The following is a 6,000-nucleotide window of genomic DNA, read 5'->3' as shown; positions in this document are numbered from 1 at the left end:
TTTTTGAGTAAACAATCCCTTAAAGGAATAATCCACCCAAAAATGAAAAGTCAGAGGAAAGTCTTAGTCCTTCACAAAGCTTAATATGTCCATCAGTATTGCTCACTCAAAAATACAAAATTCTCTCATCACTTACTCACCCTCATGCCATCCTGGATGTACATGACTTTCATTCTTCTGTGGAACACCAACAGAGATTTTTAGAAAAATAATCCATCTATGTGAGTCCATAGAATGCAAGTGGATCGGTCCCTCAAAGTTAATGCTTCACAACATGCTGACATTTGTGTCAAACAAACACATGTAGGACACTTACCTGGAATCAGTGGTTTATAATATTAATTTTTTTAATAATAAAAGTATTTAAACATTTCTCTTAAAACCTATTGTTTTGCTTCAGATGATGTTTTTCTTTTTTTTTCTAAAAATCTTTAATTGTGTTCCACAAAAGAAAGTATATTTGGGATGACATGAGGGTGACTAAATGTTGAGAGAATTACAATTTTTGGGTGTTGTCTTCTTGGCATGAACTAACGATAACTGACAATTTGAGTTAAAATAAAATGTACTGGTGTACTATTCTGTTTATTCTTCTAATAAATTCATAACGGTATTGTTAGTCTGTCCACTGAAAGTACACACAACCAAAATATTCCAGTTAAACAGAATCTCAAACATGCTTGAGAACTGATTAGGTGTCTGTAAATCATATTTATTTTTACAATGTATTTATACACTTTTTGAAGCTAAAAGACTATGGTTGCCTGGATAGACAAAAATGAATAGAGTATATCAATTTTCATGTGTTCCGAAAATAAACTAGAGTTTCATGGGTTTGTAACAACATAGTAAATGGTGACAATAATGCTCTAAAATGTTTTACAAAGAGAATGAAATATGAATCTAATGTTTTTTTGTTTTGTTTTGTGAAGGTTCATTGTGAGGATCAATCCTGACACACCTCAAGTGCTCACTCAGCAAAAGAAGTGGGAAGAAATGTTTTATTTTTTCAAATTAATTTTTTGGCAAAACTATTAAATTACGGGCAAATGCATTTTACTCAGGAGAGTTTTTGTGAATTTGTATGTTTTTAAGATTGTTCTTATGATTGAATTTATTTATTTTTTTTTTTTTTTATTAAGTGCTGTAATATACAAATATTTATGTATACATTCTTGAAAAATGCTTCTTGTGTGTACCAAAAGTTTGAGTTTTATTTGAAGCTTCACTGTCATTGCTATTCACTGTTAATGTTGTGCTTAGCATAAATGTTAAGAATTTTTCTAGCTATAATAGTTAAAATGGTATGTGCTGTAATATATACAATATTTTATAATAGTGTTTTGTTTGAGTCTTAACTAAATCTGTGAAAATGTTAATGTAATTGCAACAATTGAACAATTAAAAACATTAAATGTTACATAGTTGTCATTGCTTATTTTTATTTCTTTTTTTTTCTTATATCGCAATATATTAATAGGGAAAAGACCATAAAATTACAACTATCTGGTCTGAATACGGACTGGATCCAAGTGACTGCAGATGTCCTTTCTACTTCATTTAGAGCACAGGTTTAGAGCACACTGTAAGCACTCGCTCTTCAGGATCTGCATCCCCTATGCTCAATCTGCACTTTTCTGCACAGGTCCAGTCACTTTAGACCAGGGGTCACCGAACTTGATTCTGGGGGGCAGGTGTCCTGCAGAGTTTAGCTCCAACTTGCCTCAGCACACTTGCTTGGAAGTTTCAAGAATACCTATTTAGACCTTGATTAGCTGGTTCAGGTGTGTTTGATTAAGGTTGGAGCTAAACTCTGTAGGACACCGGCCCTCCAGGACCAAGTGTGGTGACTCCTGCTTTAAACTGTCTGAACAGTTGTTTGCCTGATTCAGAGGCTGTAATAAAGGGCTGCCAGTTTTGGAACAGCAGCCATCTCATCGGATTGTGGAAGCAGTCATGGCATATGCTTCTAAGCATGAGACCTGAGTATTTGGAGTTCATGCTCACTCCACAAGGAGTGTGGCTTCTTCAGTGTACTTAGTGAAATCAGGTTATGACTTAATGACTTACTACTATAAACTTACTATCAAATGGATATATAGCATAGTATATAAAAATCATGCAATTGTATGAAGAAATTAACTGTTCTTTCTAATCAACTGATTGGTCGTAAGCATCACTGAAGACAAAATTAATCTCTGTAAAAAGTTTGTGTGTGTGGTATATATGGTTTAAGAAAGCACAAATGTGTATAATGGCATGGGTACTACAACAAAAACATGGTTTATGAAGTTTACACTTCATCTTTCCTTGTAAACCAAATGGCATTAAAAAAAAAGACATACTAAACACTTTTTTTTACAAAGTAACATTGCCAACTACTGGCCTGGTTTGCACAGATCAGTGTGAAGGAAGATTATTTTGACAATGTTGTCATTTGTACTTGAAAAACGCACAGGAAGAACTTTTTCCTTTTTAGTACATTGCTGTTGTGTAAACATACCTTAACGGAAATTTTTACTCAACAGGGCAAATGAGCATAAACGCGCTACAATACCATAAAAGCACTGATGGAAGTGGACATTTCTGTGGTTGATCTACTGACAATGCTCTAAACTAAATCTGGCCCTAAGTTTGGTCATACTAGCCTGTGTGGAAACTTGTGTGTTGCAAGTTGCGCTCTGCTTTCTTTCACATCCTCACATACTGTGCATTTATTTAATTCATAGAAATTCATAATCAAAGTGAATTCAAATGAATATTACAAACTGTAAATTGTTCAGTTGACTGAATAAAAACTGTTCGGTTTTAAAACAGACTGAACTAATGCTATCGTTAGCAGCTCACTTAAAGAAGAAAGAGGAAGAACCATTTACATCATTGTGTGTGTGTGTGTGTTAATGCATCATCGAGGACATAAAACAAATCACACACACACACAAAAAAAACTATTATGTGTATTAGAGTATGTGATGTTGATGCTGTGATGATGTTTTGTTCATATGTTCATTATATTTTAACTGAAATAACAGACATGACTACAGATTTTTATTTTATTTTTTCTCTTGATTGTGTCTCTCATCATGTTTGCAGTGTTTGCTGCTCCTACTGTGATTCTTCTTCAGATCAAAACACGACTATTTCGTCCTGTTTCTAGTGGTGTAAGCGCTAAAGCGAATAACGAGAGTTTTTTGACGCAAACGACCCGAGTTCGAAATCGTTCTTCTGCCTTTTCACATCGGAAAGGCATTTGTTTTCAATAAACATAAAATGAAGGAAATAATCGAAATGTTTGAATAAAGCATCGGGTAGGGTTAGGGGTATCTGAGCAGCTGAGATGCTTTATTTACTTTGCTGTGTTACAGAAGTTCAGCAGGCGCGAAAATTCCCTAAACGCACCTAGTAAAGACAGAGATGCGGTCAGGACCGTGGCGCCCGCTTCCTTTGAGATATGTTTGATGATTACGCCTGATGCGCCCGCGCCCGCTCCGTCCACTCCTCCACCCCTGATGCTGCCTGTTCACACGCGTGAGCATGGAGCTTAATCCATTAGCGCATTCGTCATATGAAATGGATTTGACTACGGAAGTTCTAAACTTTTTTTCCGTCTTGTTTTCTCGTGATCACCTCTTAATTTTCTTGTGATCTCGACATAACGAGTTGTTTTCTCGTGATCTAGATATAACAAGAGTTGTTTTCTCGTGATCACGACTTAATTTTCTTGTTATCTCGACATAAAAGCCGTTTTATTCTTTTTTATTTTATTTATTTTTTTTTTTTTACTACTTAATTTTCTCGCTATCTCGACATAACAAAAGCTGTTTTTTCGTTTTACGACTTAATTTCTCTGCGTATCCGATATAAGAACATCAGACAGCATCATTGCATCATCATGGATGATCGTATTCGCGTTTACTTTGAGGGACTCACTCAAACTGAAATGGCTCTGTGCCTGTCTGTCACTGACAACTTACAAGTGTTCGACACTTGAGAAGAAGGCTGGCCGGTCTGCAACTTTATTGTCGAAGACGACCATGAACGTGTAGTCAATTTCATTTCCAGTCAGCTTGATGGATCGTGTTATTTTAAATGCATTTTAATATAATGGTATCAATTGTAGATCAAACTGTCTACAATGCTATCCAATAACTGCACTCAGACCCAGAGGATATGACTCGTTTAAGATGATCAGATCAAAATGGTTATTGTTGAACAGTCGATTCAAATCGAAATACGAACAGAAGGAAATAAAAGAGAAATGACAAAAATATGAAATTTGATTGTATGATGATGATGATGATGATGATGATTATTATTATTATTTCGTTAGATTTGAAAAATGGACAAACGAAAATTAAGCTCTTTCTTGTGAAAGAGCGCTTTATTATTTGTGCGTGGGCGGCCCTGTAAGTCCAGTTTTTTGGATTCTGTCTTTACTGTCTGTCCCATCGTGCAGAATAAGAGTTCATCCGATGTACCCCTTTGCAAATTAGTCACAATTAAGTTTCTTAATGTTTGGCTGTTGCATAGGCTATTTCTTGTAAATATGTCATAAACACTGCTTTTCTCGGGTCGGCGGCGCCGGCGCGATCCCTTACATTGAGAAAACAGAGAAACGAAATATAAATGTCTGCTTTATTTTGTGTACTTCCATAACAACAACAAAACGTTACAAATTGCTTTTGCAAAATAACTAGGAATCGAAAACAAAATTTGTGTTTATTTAATTCGTATAAATCCAACAAGTGTAGCTACAGTCCTAAGGCTAAATTAGTATTATTATTGTTATTATTATTACAAAATCGATTGATTTCTTTCTTTTCCTATTTCGATTTCCTTTTAAATCAAGAAATATTCCAAGCCCACAGTCGATTATTCAAAAAAAAAAAAAAAAAAAAAAAAAAAAAACTGTTTTGATCTGATCATCACGAGTCATATCCTCTGGTTACTGAATAGCAGTATATATATATATATATATATATATATATATATATATATATATATATATATATATATAACAGTAATATTGCAAAATGTTTTTACAATATAAAATAATGTTTTTTTTTATTTTAACATACTTTAAAACATAATTTATTCCTGTGATGGAAAGCTGAATTTTTATCAGCTGTTACTCCAGTCTTAAGTGTCACATGATCCTTCAGAAATCATTCTAATATGCGGATTTATTATTAGAATGATCAATGTTGGATAATATCAACAGTTGTGCTGCCAAATATTTTTTGGAACCTGTGATTTTTTTTTTTTTTTTTTTCAGGATTATTTAATGAATAAGTTTAAAAAGTACAGTGTTTATTCAAAATATAAATATTTTATAACAATGTAAATTATTTATTATTAACTTTTAATAAACTTTTAATTATTCACTTAATACATCCTTGGTGAATAAAAGTATTAATTTCTTAAAAAAAAAAAAAAAAAAAAAAAAAAAAACAATAAAAATGTACTGACCCCAAAGTTTTGAACGGTAGTGTATATATATATATATATATATATACACTACCGTTTACCGCCGAATTAGAGACGGTAAATGTGGGTGGGTCCGATAGTATTGGTCTTTAAAAGTGGGTGGGTCCTGTCCCATCCACATTCAATGGTTCCGACGCCTTTGGTTGAATTCATAGTAAGCGGGTCACAGCTGAAGAAAAAGAGGAACTGGAATCTGAATGTGTGGGAATTCACAGCATCATCAGTCTATTCTGGGTTCAGAGATGATCACTGCTCTACTGCGGTCAAACACAAAAGTTCTGAGTAACATGTTTCCAAAGCTCAACAATGAGATCATCTTTAAGCCATTAAGGTTCAAATCAAAGTTACTGAGAAAAAATGTGTAATTACTTGTTAACGATTATAATCTGATTTTTTTTTTTTTTTACTCACATACATTTAATGGATTAATTTTCCAAATTGCACTGACTGCTGTAAAATATGAGACACCAATGTTGTATTCATGTTTCCTATTTTAGTCTGTGTATATGCTTT

The sequence above is a fragment of the Labeo rohita genome, chromosome 3, assembly GCF_022985175.1.
Source record: "Labeo rohita strain BAU-BD-2019 chromosome 3, IGBB_LRoh.1.0, whole genome shotgun sequence".
NCBI classification, from domain to species: domain Eukaryota; kingdom Metazoa; phylum Chordata; class Actinopteri; order Cypriniformes; family Cyprinidae; genus Labeo; species Labeo rohita.
The sequence above is the reverse complement of the archived record's forward strand: the minus strand, read 5'-3'. Positions refer to the sequence as shown.